The 17550-nt window shown below is 42.1% G+C and overlaps 1 long non-coding RNA gene across 2 annotated transcripts in view; it reads right to left on the bottom strand.

Moving 5' to 3' along the window:
• The window catches only part of LOC105663212 (uncharacterized), a 241852-nt gene that overhangs the window by 199273 nt on the left and 25029 nt on the right, over positions 1 to 17550 (bottom strand). The window contains exon 6 of one of the 2 annotated variants that reach the window (XR_013037652.1): positions 1882 to 2269. The exons of the other annotated variant lie outside the window; for it this stretch is intronic. This is a non-coding gene — a long non-coding RNA (uncharacterized LOC105663212). Of the gene's footprint in view, positions 1 to 1881; positions 2270 to 17550 lie in introns of those variants that run through there. 2 annotated transcript variants of the gene reach the window in all.

Genomic DNA, 17550 nt, shown 5'->3' with positions numbered 1-17550 from the left:
TATTCCGACGATTCTTCTTCCTCTGTCGCATAAACGCTCGCGCCGAAAGACTAGGGGGTGGAAGCTTCTCGGAAAATATTTATTAGTAACCTCTTTTATAATCCTGTAGCAATTTGGTGAAATTCGGTAACATTAAAATTGAATCATTGTATTACAGAACACATCTATTACACGTATGTAAAATATAAGGGTGATAGGGTGAATGGTTTGGATTTCTGACAAGTGTCCTAAAGGACTTGACTTCTTAGAAATTTTATAGAGCGCATATTTGTAATTCAGAATTTGCATATAATTGTTATTGCAAGTAAAAATAGGGTTATAACGCTTTAATAATTTCCGAAAGTAGTATAGGTAAATGAAAGCTCCGGTAACTGCGACAGCGAGTGAGATTGCGAATTTAAAATTAATACGTCGTATGTCACTCGCTCTAAGAACTGCAATTAACTTCCTGACAGATTTAAAGACCTCATTGCACTTAGAAATTGTGAGATAATCAGGTAGTATCGAAATATTATTCAAGACCAGAATAGAACGAAAAAGCCGGCACATCGCGAGATATTTTTCTGGTGGCGAACGGTATATTGCTAAATTCTCGACGGGGCACCGAGAGTACTTTACAGCCGTGAAAAAGAAGCCTACGACGAGGCGCGAGAAAATTAAATGTCGAATCTCGGAGGGTCCGCGTCCCTTCAAAGGAGAGAGGCGTTACCAGCGAGATGGTATAATCGCAGTTAGGCTCAATTCATTAAGGAGTTTAAAGGGCGACGAGAAAGCACCAGAGAGAGAGAAACAGAGAGCGAACCCTTAATGGTTTTCCCAATTACGGGACAAAGTCGAATGGCGGGCGTCGAAGCTGTTCTAGCTTCGTAATGAAATAAATTAGAGGGGAAAATAGTGCAATTATTGGCTTGCCAATCTTTTCTGCCAGACCGGCGGTCACGTTAGAAACGTTGTCTGCCATTGTGGGGAAGCGGTTGAACGAAGATAAGCCATTATCGGCTGAATTTACCTTCAGAAAGTAACCTGTTATTCGTTCACCCTCCGCGCGTCCGTTGCCTATTCGTTAATTACGCCGCTTTCGACGCTGACTGGCAACGGGCGATTGGTTGATCGTTTCATCGACATCGATATATTTTTACATCGAGTGGAAATCCATTGATAGCTTCGATTCAACGAATTTTTGAAACCTGGTAATCATTTAATTCGTCGAAAGTAAACATTTAAACGTCAACCATTACATAAATTATGCAGTTCAGGTCGTTCACCATTTTACATTTTTTCGAATCATTGGCAAAGGGTTGTTCAGATTATATGAACGACTCTGTATAATTAAACGAGAATCTCAAGGACTCATTTTCTCCGTTGTTTCTAACCGAGTCAATCAGTCTCGATCATCTTCCGGGAATATTTCGAGCGTTTCCAGCCCTTGTTCGACGGAGGAGACCACGATAAGCAATCCGGTCGCGTACAAGTTGAAGCAATCCCGCGAGGCCAACGACGAACGAGAACCATTACCGCGCAGAAAAGTGAGATCTGGATGCGACCGGCGTCCCGACGCCTAATGAACCCATCAGCCGAACGCGTGCCCTCCGTGGTAACTTGTGATTAGACTGGGCATTGGCTTCCTACCATCACGAAACTTATCTCGACCGGACCTTGTCGCGTTTCAATTACGTTCCAAGGTACTCTGGACAATCGGTAATAATGTCGGTACGTATAATACATTCGGAAATTAAATTATCTCGAACCCTCTTGCCACACGTTTTGCCACGTGCAATTTTCACTTTGCCAATTAGAGTGTTAATGGAAAACTGTAGATTGTTAAGAACAGAAAATGACATAACTATTTAGTTTAACATGTAGTAATTTACTATCCATGTAATTTAACATGTAGTTTAGGTATGTACGCATGTAGTTAAATTGAAAAGAATGTATAACTGAATATAACATCAGGGTGTGTATCAATTTGAGGAATATAATAAAAACAAGCAATAGAAGAGATGTTCAAGGAGGACAAGAGATTACATTATATTTATGGAAGGAAGGAGGAGAAGAAGAGGGTTGATCGCGCGAAGACCGAAGCAGGTCCAGGTTCTAGGAACAGAGGGACTCCTTCATTCAGAATCCAAAGGTGGCTCCCGCAGGTTGACCAAACTCCGCTACCTGTTCCTTCAACCGATTCTCCCTTTCTCTCGACGGAGAAGATGGCCTTGCCGTGGTCATCAGTCATTCTGGATCGCTTTTCTCGTACATCATGCTGCGTTGAATCCTGGAACGAACGGTCCAGGAGGGCCCCATTATTCGTCATTACACGGTCACTCGTGAAAACACATTTCGAATGACTCCCCCACTCTGGTCGGCGGTTGTCGCGACGTTCCTGGCCTTTCTTTTCTCTCTGTATTCGAACCGGAGAGGTGACTGCGCTCGTGTTTCACATTCACACGCCGCCATTCAGCCCTCGTCTCTCTTTCGAGGAAGTTTCGGCCGGATTGCGGTGGGCCCTACGCGTCAATATTTGGAATCCGCTTGTCTGCGGGATGATCGAACGCCGATCCTTTGTATCATCCTTCGTGGGATCGTGAAACGAGAGACGAGAGTGGATACGCTCGGTGACGTTAACGGGAACGATAGCGAATTTACGACTTTGTATAAGATTCGATGATAACCTGCATTTTAGTTCTAGATATCTAGATACGCGAGCTTAGTGACCGATCGAGCAGGATATAATAAATTCTCGAACACCTAAAATTCCTAAGGGATGACCCAATAGGTCGTCATAAAGGACGAGGGATAAAAAGAACGAGGAGGTAAGAAGAAAAAACGAATGTTCGGTGCCGGTGGCCCAGGCGCACACATCGTGGTCAGTATTATACAGCAGGCTTTTCGTAGCTTGTAAATACACAAGCACGAGGATTATGGATGCTCGCGACTCGCGCCGGTGTCAGTGAATGGTCCCCTTCTCGTTTCTACCGGCCAAAGCAACCAAGGAGACCCGTAATAGGCTTAACGAACAACCGGAAAGGCTCCTCGATTTATTTCGAATCAGCCGCGTCGCTTCTTAAAGGACTCGAACGATAAAGACCGGTCACGTAACTAACGCGTGTTTACCCACGCATCGGCTTTTCCTCTGCACGCACACGAGCACGCTGTACGCGAGAAAAAGAAGGTACTCTCCGCGGCCATCCATCGCTTCCGGCAATAACTAACGACTGTCGCGCGTATTTTACGAGATAATCGAGCTTCAAAGGGCTCCTTTCGACCCTCCTCGTCTACCTTTCTTTCGACGCGCGGCACGGATTTAGAAGCCGAGTTTCCGGTTCACGCGATTCCACGCACGATACATCCAAATCTGTACAAATATTTTGATACGATGTTTGTCAACGTTGCGGCTGTTTATGGGCGTCCTGCATTCGATCGCCCGCGGTGGTACCGACACTTGGCGAATGATTAATCGCTGCATTGGAAACGGATATCAATTATACGGGGACAGCGTGAAAAGACGAATATGCCGGGAGAACATCTGTTTCGTCCTGGTGGTTGGTCGGACTTTGTGGATACATAGCGTGTTTCGAGTGGACAATGGTGTTTGTAAGGATGATCGCGGTGGTTATTACTACCATCTTTCCATCTGTCAGATTTTTGTTAGCGGTTCTTGAGAGCAAATAGTGTTCCTGACTTATTCGTGGCATCACGTAATAATTATTATTTCATAAACTAATCATTTTACCATGCGAACACGAATCCTAATATTAAAGCCGACACTGATATTATGACAGCGATGTCACAGTTCAATTTTTAATTTAACTTTTCATGTTATCAATGTAATACGTCGGAAGTACGACTTTTTATTTCATCGCTTTTACTAATTGATACAATTACCAGTTTAAAATCGTCGATGGTAATCGACTTGTCAACGTTTGATGTCTGTCAAATACGTTTCAATTATATTTTTTCAGAAAACAGTATCGACAACTCTGAAGTTATAAAACGTCATTTTCATATTACCGTTATGATGGAATAACCGTCGAAACGCAATTTGCCCGATCGATCCCAGAGATCGTATAAATATTGAAACAAAAGAATCGGTTATTTACGATTCGTGCTTAAAACATACGACAGGTGTTTACCAGCGCGAGTGCTTCCTTGCAGAAGCGATGCTTAATTAATCCTAGGAGGACGCTTCGCGGCACGAACATCCATGAAACATTGATTCGAGCACTCTCGGCTCACACGATCGACGAACGAGGCGATATTTAACTTTCATTATACCACGAAAGAGGAGCTCTATTGATACTGGCTTAGAGAGAGCCGCGGATAAGATACCTTGGTCACGCGTGCATCGTTTTTTATTCCCGTCAAAAAAACAACTGCACATAATTGCTCAAATTCGAGAAAATTAAGCACCGTCAGAAATGAACGCACAATTAATTTTACATAGCACAATTAATTTTGCAAGACGCATTAATTTTTCTGAACATCAAATTAACCCTTTGCGCTCGAGAGGTGACTTTCAGTCACCATTTTATTAGGGGTACCGAAAAGTGTTCAAAATTTCTTCGATGACTTTAAAGTTTTTCTATGAAAAGGACTTTTTTTAAAAAAGGAATCAAGCAATTGCCTCTACGCTGACAAAAAGCGTTAGAAAATGATGGAAGTTATTTTGTTGATTAGCATTTAAGATTTCTTTAATAAATAAATGTTTCTTGCCAGCAAAATTTTGATTACTTTTCGGCGCCCCTAATAATACAATAATTTGAAATAAGTATTTTTTAACTAATTCTATAATACGACACGTGTGATGTATAAACATAATGAAACAAACAATAGTAGAAATTATTAGTAGAGAAATAATAACCTCGAAAAAAATGAATTTAATTTTTTAACTAAGTTTTAAAGTTGCTGTTTGCAAACAGTCATATTACCTTCGAGTGTAAAGGGTTAAATTTTACGTGGAGTACATTACCAAAATTACGTCAGTCAATAAATTAGGTGTCTCTGACTACTAAAAACATAATTTCACTCCCTCTAAATTAATCGGTGTACATGTATTATAAATCTGACCTGAAACTTTGCCAAAAAGTCGAAGATTTCACGATTAAATAATTAATGTCGTTCTAAAACAAAACTGTTCGCAAAACGATACGACTTTTACGGTTGTAGCTATGGGGTACAGTCACCGAAAAGAAGCGATTTTATAAGGGTCCCTATTACCTGAACAACGAACCGAAGGGCAGCTTTTCGCTCTTTTTACGATTTGTTTACAGCTGCTTCCCGCTCTCTGCGACCATTATGCGTTTCAACGACTACGTTCTTGTTGGCGATTTAATCTCGCGGTGATCGGCTCAACGAGCGCCGGTCGCGTTTGCTCCGATTTGCGATGTTATACAACTCCTATACGATTTGGAATTTCTTTTCTGTAGGAAATTCTATTTCAAAGATAAATTTGTGGGATAATAATAGGGCGAGTGTAATGCGAAATTCCGAGAAAATTACAGATCGATCGGGGAGGAACTAAAAATGAAATATACACGGTCATAAAAATTTAACACGGAAGAAGCTAAGTCTATATTTGTCGGAAGTGTGGAATAGAACAACTGAAGCTTTCGCTAATAAATTAATGGAATCTTTCGATCCTTTTGATGCTCTCTTCTTAAATGTATAATGTCATGTATAATAAATCCACCAATTACCGGCTTGGATATATACCGATTATTTTCCTTTAATAACAAACTTCGCTGATCACAGAATCTACCAAAATTATTAAACGAAAAATTCAAGAATAAATTTCTAAAAAAAAACTTGCCAAAATTCAGAGATTAATTGCGAACACATACTGGAACTTAGGCCGCGAAACCCGATAAAATCGATTGGTCAACGAATAAGCTTAACGCTGTTTTTTCCTCTTTAACGCTGTGTATAAAAGACCGATCGTAAACCCGTGTTTCCACGGTGCGATTTCGCTTCAATACCGGTCGAACCGATTCCGCGATGGTGCTACATACGCGACAGCCTTATCTTATCCGCCACGTTGGTTGCCGGTCACCCAGGGGTATTCGTACTTAATTCCTTATCTTGTAAAGCAGCGCACTTAAGATTGCCCCCTCCTTCTCCGATTCGCGAGCAGCACCTTCTGCGCACACTTCCATCGTTCTCGTGCACGCGTGTATCCGCTTTGCATTGTCTTCTGCGAGCGATGCACCTCGATGCGATGAACAGGTATGCGTAGGCGGACCTGGCGGTCGTTACACGGGTGACCGTCGGTCACCCTGATGGCAGCACCGTTCAAGGATCCTGTTTTCGACAGGGACGACCGTTTTGTATAGTCGCTGTTTGCTACCTTCGTATATGGTCACGTTTCTGTACTTTCACGTCTCTATTAAAAGACTTTCGTATGTCATCAAATATTCTATTCATGTGTCATCAAATTTCTGGGTGTTGAAGTCGATACATCAAGGTCTTTTTATGTTACAAAAGCTTAACACGTTGAGTGCCACGTGCTTTTTTAAGGAAATCCCAGTCAGGCCACGCACGCTGTCTAGAAGCGCGCTGGTATCATGGTACAGCAATGCATTTTATGTTTACCATGTTGTAATAAAATCCATTAATAATAGAATCCCGTATTAAATAAAAATTAAGTGGACTTTAAATAAATATTAGGTAACAACTTAAAACAATGTAAATTTTTTAGTTTTATGTCATATTTTACACTGTCAGTCACCGATGACTGACGTGGCACTCAACGTGTTAACAATGATCTGATCCTCCTAAATTCCGATATCCCTACGTACAGATATCTCTACGACCCGATATCCCTATGCTCTGATATACCTATGTCTCAATGTCCTTACGTCTTGATGTTGCTACGACCCGATGTCTCTATGTTCTGATGTACCTACATTCAGATATCTCTACGTCCCAAAATTCCTACGCTCCGATATCCCTACGTTTCGATGTGGCAACGTCCCGATATCCCTACATACCGATATATCTACGCCCCGATATCTCTACGTCCCAAAATTCATAGGTTTTGAAACCTCTACGCCCCAACATCCCTGCGTCCCAAAATCCCTACATCTCGATTTCTCTACGCCCCGATATCTCTACGTCTGAAAATTCCTAGGGTTTCAAAACTCTACGCTCCCATATCCCTGCGCCCCGATATCTCTACGTCCCAAAATTCCTAGGGTTTGAAATCACTACGCTCCCATATTCCTGCGCCCCGAAATCCCTACATCCAGATTTCTCTACGCCCCGAAATTCCTAGGGTTTGAAATCTCTACGCCCCCATATCCCTGCGCCCCGATATCTGTACGTCCCAAAATTCCTAGGGTTTGAAATCTCTACGCCCCCATATCCCTGCGCCCCGAAATCCCTACATCTCAATTTCTCTACGTCCCGAAATTCCTAGGGTTTGAAATCTCTACGCCCCCATATCCCTGCGCCCCGATATCTCTATGTCCCGAAATTCCTATGCCCCGATATCCCTACAAGCCGAAATTTCCACGTCCCGAAATCCATATAACCCTAAATCGGTATATTCCAAATCTATCCACCCCAAAATCCTAAATCCCGAAATTACAATATTCTCAAATCCTCCGCCTGGAACAATCATCACTCCCCTAAGATTTTCCAGCAATCAAAATGATCCACCCGCAAATATGAGAAATGTCAAAAGTACGAATCTCGTTGTACAGCAGCCAAAAGTAACAATAGGAATTTTAGTGACGGGCTTGCAGTTCTAAGAACTGTCCGTACGAACAGCGAGTGGCGTACACGGAGTTTCGTGTGTGCCGATGTTTTCCAAACTTTTCAGCAAAGAAAACTGCCAGAAGCCCGGAGTACAACAATGCTAGCAGATAACGGACGAGCATGGACGCATGTAAAACGGAAAGAGACTCAGTGGCAAGGTATAAAAAGAAGCAGAGGAAACAACCGAGGGAGAGAGAGAGAGAAAGAAGTAACAGAGGCTGATACAACGGAGCGTTGTCCCGATTGCACAATGAAAGCAGAACCAACCGCCTACCTTGCTACGGGATCACCTCCCGCAGGCAAAACCTTTTAGTCGTTCCTTCGACACACGAGAATACGGGGACACGCTTGTCATTTGCTTGCTACGGGCAAAGTAAAAATATGCAGCGAAGAGGGGCCACCGTCGGCTTCAAAAAGTGTCCACCGCCGGCGGCCAACAAATTGGCGGGCTGACTTTTCTGGTTTTATACCGGCGTCGCTCGCAGTACGGGGTAAAATGGTATCTCGTCTGTCTGAAAGGGAAAAGTCATGTTCCACGGTGAACCGTGCCTAAAGAGCTGTCGTCCCCGTTTCTTTACGGGTGCTATGTCTACATCTCGTCTTCTTCCAGAGAACCACTCGCCAAACAAGTTTTCGTCGATGCTTATGATTAACACTTTACAACACGGTCCATCGACCGATCTAACTTTTACGATACTGTCACTTTCTATCCGATTAATCTGATGTACCGGATTAATATTTAATCTTGATTAACCGGTTTAATCGCGAGCCGGATCGGGTGACTCGTGCGAATATTAGGAAAAATCTACTTTGTACACGAGGTAAACTGTTCGTGTAACAAAAATGCTGTTTTTTGTATTATGGATTTGTTGGATGGTCGATTCGATTATACACGCTGTGGTGGACATAAATTCATTCTTGACTAAACGTGGTCACAGTTTCTGCTTCCTTGGTCATCGTATACTTAATCTTTCCTTGCATTCGTTTTTTACTATTATATTATTTATATTAGTCACATTGATCTGTATTTTTAACTTCCATCAGTCGTTACTTTATGAAATGCTCACCCAATGTTCCATCATTACCTAACATTCCAGAGAACATAATCATAGTACAGTACATAACATCATACTACTGTACATTCTTAACAATACATCTACCGATACGATAATTCATGCAATTTTCATAATGACCAATTTGCTATAACGTCGAAGAGAATCGCACAAATTGAGCGGAATATCCCGGGCCAAAAATCCTAAGCATATTAACTGGGAGTGCTCGAAAGACGGCTCGTTACTCGTTGCAGCAACCACTTAAGCGAAACAAGCAACGCTCGTGTCCCGCGTAATCGCGGCCTGTCCTGTGACAGCTCGTAAAGCGAGGTTCGTTGTCGTGGGTAAAAATTTCTTTCTCGAATACGGCTACCGTGGTGAGCGAAGACAAATGAAAAATCGTTTGACGAGGGTGGAGGCGAGGCGAGTAGAAGCCGAAGAAACGAAGGCCGAGGATACCGCACGGACAGAGGCAACTCGTTAGGTTCGAAATAGTTGGACCACTACTAATTCAGGCTGACATAATTGGGGGTGTTTGTTACCTGCACACCCTCGTACCAGTGCTCCTCGTACAAGATCGTATAACGAAGAAGAACATGGAAAACCTCTTCGGGCGATCCTAGGGGTCGATAGGCGATGCTATCGTCGCCCGACAGCTTGTAGCCCAAGCCTGGCCTCATCCTCTGTCATCCTCTCTTTCTATCCTTATTTCGTCCTCCTCTTCGTCTCCTAACTCTCCCACCTTCTTCTAACCTCCATCCTTTGCCCTCAGTTACACCGTTGTTCCTCGACGTTGTTCCTTTCTCGTCTCCTATCCGCCGCGACTTTTCCTTTCCCTTTCTCTCTCCGTCTCTCTCGAGTGTGCTCCTCTTTTTCCTCTGCTCCGATATACACGTTGATGTATACCTATATACAGAACCTAGCCGATGACCCTCCGATAGCCAACAGATAGCCGCCAGATATTCGCAAACTGGAGACAGTCGTCCTGACTCGTTCCAACGTGAAATTCGTGCGTGTTTACAGGCCCGGTCAAAAGAAGATTCCCAAGACAACTACCGCTATATACCGATCAAAGATAACGACGATCCACGGAGTATCCCTAGATTATCCAATTAGAGTAATTAGGCAAATCCATTCAAAAGTTCCTATAGACGATCTGAATTCTCTTTTGAATCGACCAGTACGAGTCAGCCGTACGTACATACGTTTCTCCATCTGCCGTAAGTTTTGTTCTCGACGATTACGGGCGGTCTGAATCAGAATGCGAGCTCTTTGTATTTCTGTATCGCCGGTCGCGGTCGCCCGGTAACCTCCGCTTGATTTACCGCTCGGCGTGACGCTAGATCCTGTCTGATATTTCACGTATTGCACGAGCCGCATCCGAGATGCATTTGCTTCGAAATCAATGTGACCCTTCTCGATAATTGATTTCGATAAGCGTTGATAATCAAACTTCATTTACGGAATCTTTCGCCAAACGTGTTTCGTATTATTCGGCAGGGCAGATCGTCATCGTTGGAGAATCGTATATTGAACCTAACCAAACAACAAGAATGTGTATAATGTTTAATCATCTAGTGTATGTGTCTGTATGTGTGTATCTCTAATAACATGTTTATTTGTCTGATTTTGTCCAATCAACAAGAATGTGTATAATGTTTAATCATCTAGTGTGTATGTCCGTATGTGTGTATCTCTAATAACATGTTTATTCGTCTGATTTTTTGCAATCAACAAGAATGTGTATAATGTCTATTCATCTGGTGTATATGTCTGCATATGTGTATGTCTAATAGTATGTTTATTCATCTGATTTTGTCCAATCAACAAGAATGTGTATAATATTTAATCATCTAGTGTATATGTCTGTATATGTGTATGTCTAATAGTATGTTTATTCGTCTGATTTTGTCCAATCAACAAGAATGTGTATAATGTCTATTCATCTAGTGTATGTGTCTGTATATGTGTACGTTTAATAGTATGTTTATTCATCTGATTTTGTTCAATCAACAAGAATATGTATAATGTCTATTCATCCAGTGCATATGTCCGTATGTGTGTATATCTAAGAACATGTTTATTCGTCTGATTTTGTTCAATCAACAAGAATGTGTATAATGTCTATTCATCTAGTGTATGTCTGTATGTGTATATGTCTAATAGCAGTTTATTCATCTGATTTTGTGCAATGATTACCGATAAAGAACTAACTGCGAAAAGTTGTAAATTCTAACAGTATCGAAGCTCCTCGAATTTCCTCGCGGAAACGGAAAAAGGGCAAAGGGTGTTTGTCCGGGTCACGACACACCAGCGAAAGAAGACAGCGACGGGACCGACGTGCAAATATCTTGATCCCTGGACAAACAGCCGGTCACACGTATATTCTGACGAACCTGGTCGAAAGTGGCTCGAAAAATTCACGGCGTGTTGTCTCTCCGTTGCCCGAAGAGCAGGGTGTATTTGCGCGCGGGGGCGGAGTTGGTTCGTTGTTCAAGCAAAAACCAGAGGATTTAAACTCGAGTCAAGTGTGCTGGCTGATAAAGCTGGAAACATCGCGCGTACATGTAAACTACGCGAGCCCTGAACCTGCCGAGTATATTTCGCCCTTAGACCCTACTCGAGCCTGCTACAACAACTTCTCTCGACAAACGTTCTCTATGTAGACAAAACGTGGCTGGAACTCGTCGGCTCGCTTCGGGAAACCACGAAATTCTTGCCAATGAGATTACTCTTTTACGCATAAGCGTTTTCGCGAAATTATATATGTAGTTTCACGCAGGCTGGTTCGATCGTTTCGAATTTTTTTGTGAAACCACTTTCTTATCTTATCACAACCATTTTACCGAAAGGTGAATAACATTCTACCGCTGTTAACACCGCACGTGATCTCGTTCCAGCTTCGACGCGTGATACATTTCTTGGTATAATACTTTTCGTTACACGATACGACCACCCATGGGAGTACACGTGTTGCGCAAGCTTTCCAGAAAACAATCATTTTCGTGGAGCTGACCCCTGCCGATCGGTACAGTCGTAGAAAAATTTCTTCTCTTTCATAAGAAGACTATGTAAATAATTTTTACATTGTGACTACCGTTTAGCAACGATCGGAAGATCGGAAGACGCCATTTTGACGTTCGACAATTACGATGCATCGATCGAATTAGTTACGTGTCACGCGGTAACATCGTTGCATATGCATAAGAATCGGTGAGAAACTTGCGAAGAATGGACACGTTGAAATAATTCATCGCTCGAATCGAAATTTTCTCACGCTTTCGATGAACCTCGTTATCACTTTGTCACATTGTATTCTTTCTCTTCCTTCAATTCAATGCAACACGCGCGATTAACGCTTGAAAACGTTGCTGTTTTCGACACGTGTATTGAAATTAATTTTTCCAGACACGCATGTTCGCAAGTCTGCTTCATTTAAAAAGAAAAGTTTGAATTTTAAAACACGTTATTATCGAATTTCCGGTGTCGCTTCGCTCTTCACATACCGATTTTATGACTGTGCAATTCTTGAAAATTATAAGAAATTCCTACAAAGAAAAATCTTCAATTTTCCAATGTAAAATGATGTACAAGGGAGTATTACGAAAGATAGAAAAATCGTTTAGGAACTTTTGTAACAGACTTGAACGCCAGCGCGTGTCGATCGGTCGCGGAGAAAGATGGGACAAACTTGGTCTGGCGTCGCGCTGTAACAAACTCGTGTAATACGAGTGCACGGCCCCTGACCGGGTCTCTCGTGTCGTGTTTACGGGACCTTCTCGACAAGCGTGTTTCTCTTGGCCGGCTTAATGGCCATATTTTTGGGGCCCGTGGGCCGTAAAAGTGACAAAAAGCGGCGACACTCGTGCGCGCATGTTCCGCGTCTGTCATCGCTCGCCTCCTCATGATTTCACGGGTCAAACCGAGAAGAGCCTCTGTTTCTCTCCTAAATAACCGATAAAACGTGGAACATCTCGAAAAAATTAATTACGAAACTTGTAGCTATCGTCTCGAAAAGATGTGGGAAAATATATGTGCAATAAAATTCTAGGTACTGCATTCACTAAAATCAAGTGTTCATATATCTATCACATATACTTAGAGTGTAAATAAATCGTATAACATTAATGATTTATGAATTGAATAATTTTTGTGTTGCACACTTTGATGTATCTTGAATGTATGAATATCCACAGTCCACTATTATATATTATGCTACTAATATATTATGTTGCGTATATTATGCTAACGTTGCCAGAAGTATTCGAAATCGATTACGTATTCGACGACGCCCCCATAAGTTTTCGATTATATGCAGAAAGCGGTGCGAGGAGCGTTCACCCTCATCATTCAGCCTCGAATTTGCCAGTGTCACGAAAAGAAACGGGTTCGCGAAACCGGGAATAAACCTTGCGGTATTTATAAGCGGCGAATGACAAAGGTGACAAGGCGAGAAAATCATGCCACGTTACGAATTTATGTTCCGCCGTCAAACGAATAGCTCGCACGTTTCCCGCGCGTGCGGAGCGACGCGTCTGAAAATACACGAAGGGCTGTAGACGCCCGACGACGCCCGCGCATACGTGTACCGATACACGTGTACACGTGGACATCTAATGTTATCTCCTTGTCGTCTTCTCGCTCGGTTTGCCGCGATTTACAAGGAAATTGCATCTACACTGCTGCGCTATGGGAACCACGCAGCCGCTCTAACAACCCTTTTATTAACGCAATCTGCTTTTTATTATTTACCAAGACTGATGTGCACTTTTCAAAGATTTTGATAGTGGTTAATGTTAGCGAGACTGTTTGGGACTTTGTAACTTTTGAAGTTTTGGGTTGCTTCTTGTTTTCTTACAAATTGCATTAACAGGTAATAATAATTATCTGCACTTAAGCCAATAAACGAGTATAAGTGTATGATTACTACAAACGCTGTCTCAAGATCGATATCGATATTCCTGTACATTGTATCGCACTTCTCACATTAGCGACAGGTGGTGCTTACTTATAAGTACACTAGTATACGCGTGGCATAATTGACACAGTGAAGGTGTTACAGAAACATACTGCTGAAGGAGTATCATATGAAATGGTCATATTCGACAATTTATTAGGAGCAAAAAGTTTAGAAGTCTCAATGAGTGAGAGTCAATTGATTAGCGTCTAACATTTAACCCCTTAACTCTTCCTCTATCGAATTTACGACTGCAGCCCTTCGCGGCGTGAAATATACGATTTCATAGGAATGCTTTCCGGGAAGCTGAAAATCACCAGACGAGATAGCAGAACAAAGGCTGAAAGGTTAGAGGGTATGGAGCGAGGTTTCTCCGGGGTCAGTGTGTGCACAGATTAGAAAGAAGGCATTTCTCATCGATAGGGTCCATCGAGATACCGAGCGAGCAAAGGTCCGAACAAAGTCCTTCAGGATCGCTGAGGAACAATAACGACGCGTGAAGCGCAGCCTCTCATTCGAGAAGCGACCTGAACACGAGCTCTTCGACTCCGACTCTCTTGCCCCGTGTTATTTATCGACCAGATAAACCGTTCTGGCTGTTAAATGCGTCGGTTTAACATAAACACCGATAAGTCGACCGCGAGAAACCACGACACTAACCAGACGCGAAAACTAAAACGTGGAAGAGGACGATTAAAAAAGGCGAACCTCCCTTTTTCTTTTTTCCGTTTTCAACTTTATCCTCGCAGTATTCCTCTTCGACTGGAAAAAAACTCTTTGTTGCGACTAACATCCGAAGACATTTACGAGCTTCGGAAACTACGACACGGTTTTTAAGCGCTTCTCCAAAACTATTTGTCTATGTTCCTTGACGGCTGTCCCGGGGGATCATTGTGGGTATTCATTTTCAGGATAAATTCCAAAGTTTTCAAGCGACGTGTTTTGTAATTTCCACGTTTCTGACAGCGTGCGCTTGTGCAGAGCGTTTACGTCCGTTCGCGCTAGAAGTGCTCGAAGGTTATGGTGTTCTCTGAACAGGTCATTCTAGAACCACTTGACGCATGCCAGATAACATTTATATATGAGTCAATCTAAAGTGTTTCGACTGTATCTTCGCACATTGTAAATCCAAAATAAATACTTCTATAGAAGTACAATTAACTTCATAACGAATTGCCTACATCACCCTACTAGCCATTTTGTATCCCACTCGAAGTACCAATAGAAATAAAATTACACAAGCGAAAGAACAAAGCGGAAACGCGAAACATTTGCGAGACATAATTAATTAAAGAACATTTACTAGGAAGTCCTAGCGATTCGCTGGAAAGATAGCTGGCAAAAATCGCGTTTAATTTGAGAAATTATCGACACGAGGAGGCGCGTGTTCGCGCTGACAACACTCGGGAAACAAACGCGTGGGTGCGATATCTGATTGCGTGCGTGCTCGCTGATCGATATCAAGCGTGCAGATATATTCGACGACCGGATGAGGGATGGTCCGTGTCACGTACATGTCCCGAACAGCTTCCAGCAACGCGTGCGTCTTCGATTCTTCTCGCTTCCTCCGCGATCGATGAAGACGATCGATAACTCGTGTTCGTCATCGGCCGCGTTATACGCACCGGGTACAAGCATTCCCTTCACAATTTGTCAAATTAGCATACGTTGTACGGTGTTCGGGTACGAGAGCTTTAAGCATGCGAGCTTCCACGATCTTTCGCACCGGGAACATTCCTCGCGGGTCATTTTTGGTTTGCGATATCTTTCGTAACGGATATCGAAAGGCTATCGTTAGAGAATCCAATAAGAAAAGTTTAACTGAGTAAATGATATGTATGTTCATCGGCTGCCACATTATTCAAATAGTAAATCGAAACACGCAATTTATAGTGATTTGACTAGTAACTGTTGAAAAAAACATATGACATCTTGCCATTTTCTACGTTTAATATAATTCAACGATCTTTGACCGATGTTTCCGATTATAAATTTTTCATTACATTTCCTACAAACTTTGCACTGCTTGCAACAATGTAATGCATTAACATTGTACGAGCTTACCTGTGTCGTTAATACAATGACTGATCACACAACAGTATTCTACTTTTTATCAAATTTCTGACACCAAAGGCAAACCAGCCAAAAACAATAAAGCGCATTAAATATATGAAACACGATGAAATTAAAATATATTTCTACGAATAAAATACGGTGTCTTTGGAATGAGCATCCGATACTCAGAATTCTAGCAATACTAATCGTTGTCCTAACTCTTCGACGAGTAATTTAAAATGCTATCCAAATACCGAAATCCTTTGGTACACCTTTGGAGCTCTATATTAACCCGCTGAATCAACTCGGCGGATTTACGACGTGGCGAGTAAGACGCGATCGTTCAGCCCGGCGAAGAATAAATCACTTCGACCTGTTTACTTATAAAATACAATCTGACCAACGAGTATAGACGAGCCTCGCGATTTAGCGTGCGTTAGTCACGTGGTAATATATTACAGGCAAAGTGGCGGTCGTTGACGCTATTTGAGTTTGTTTGCCCGAAGCTTAATGGATACACCTCGAGGATCTTTCGCGGTGCTTTATACTCTGGCCAGAATCGCTTTGGACTTGCTCCAACGTCCGCGGCACTCGGCCACTTTTGCCATTGCTTGACCCTTTTGTGACAAAAAGATTTTCGAGAATCATTAACTTCCGACCCGCGGAGTATGTTTCTCGCGTGACATGCACCGCACGTATCATTTGTGTCTCCTGCACGAGGATGTAGATCAGAGACGAGCATCGAAGCAACCGAACGGGTGCGGTATGATACATTGCGCTATCCCGAGAAACAAGCGTACAGTTATTTGATATTTCTGTCACTTTTTTCCGCTGTCATCTTCTCAACGGTTTTATTTACAGAAATTATCTTTATGTCCGTTCCTAGGAGAGATACGATTACTATGAAGCTTCGAGGCGATACAATTCGGGCAAGATTTTGTCTGAACTTGTACCTCGAGTACAATGAATTGAATAAGTGATACATCTACTGAATTTCGATCACACTGTACGTAGTTAAAGGCTAGTTTAACCCCTTGCACTATGGTTTATTTGTTAAATGCGTCAGTCAGAACTGACTAATTAGAGCTACAATATTAACCCCTTGCCGTGCCATTTATTTACGAGGTGCGTCAGTCAAGACTAACCATTCAGGACTATAACATTAAAACGAACAAAGAAAATTGAAATGTTCTAAGTATTTTATATTCAGGCATCCTTGACAACGCAAATTATAAAATTCAAGTTGAAGAGTATTCAAAATTTGAGTAATATTAATCACATTTGAGTTGTGAGTGCGTCACGAGTGAGACTCGTCAAAGCACGGGAAGGGGTTAACACTAGATTTACGGATGTTTGATGGTTACTTTTATTTAAATTTATCTAAAGTAGAAAAATAAATAAATTGCAGATGATATGTGAACTGCCTAAAACATTCTTTTGCCTAAAGTTGACATTTTTACAAAAATTTCTTAACAAATTCTGTCATCTAAAATAGACCCATTATCTGTCATTTTGACGGGTTCCGTAAGAAATGTTATGTCAGTATGTTATTATGCAATCGTTGACTATGCAAATGATAATTGGACTTGAAGCGTGCTAAGCATTCGAGTAAAATTGATCACGGCCGAAGTACGAGTGCGTCTGACTCGTCAAAATAGTGCAAGAGGTTATATTGATACAGTAAATTTAAAAGCAGTATACTCGCGAAGAAGGAAAAAGGAAAGAAATTAGACCCCA

Source organism: Megachile rotundata, chromosome 3 (genome assembly GCF_050947335.1).
Source record: "Megachile rotundata isolate GNS110a chromosome 3, iyMegRotu1, whole genome shotgun sequence".
Lineage (NCBI taxonomy): Eukaryota > Metazoa > Arthropoda > Insecta > Hymenoptera > Megachilidae > Megachile > Megachile rotundata.
This window is presented reverse-complemented; position numbering and strand designations above follow the sequence as displayed.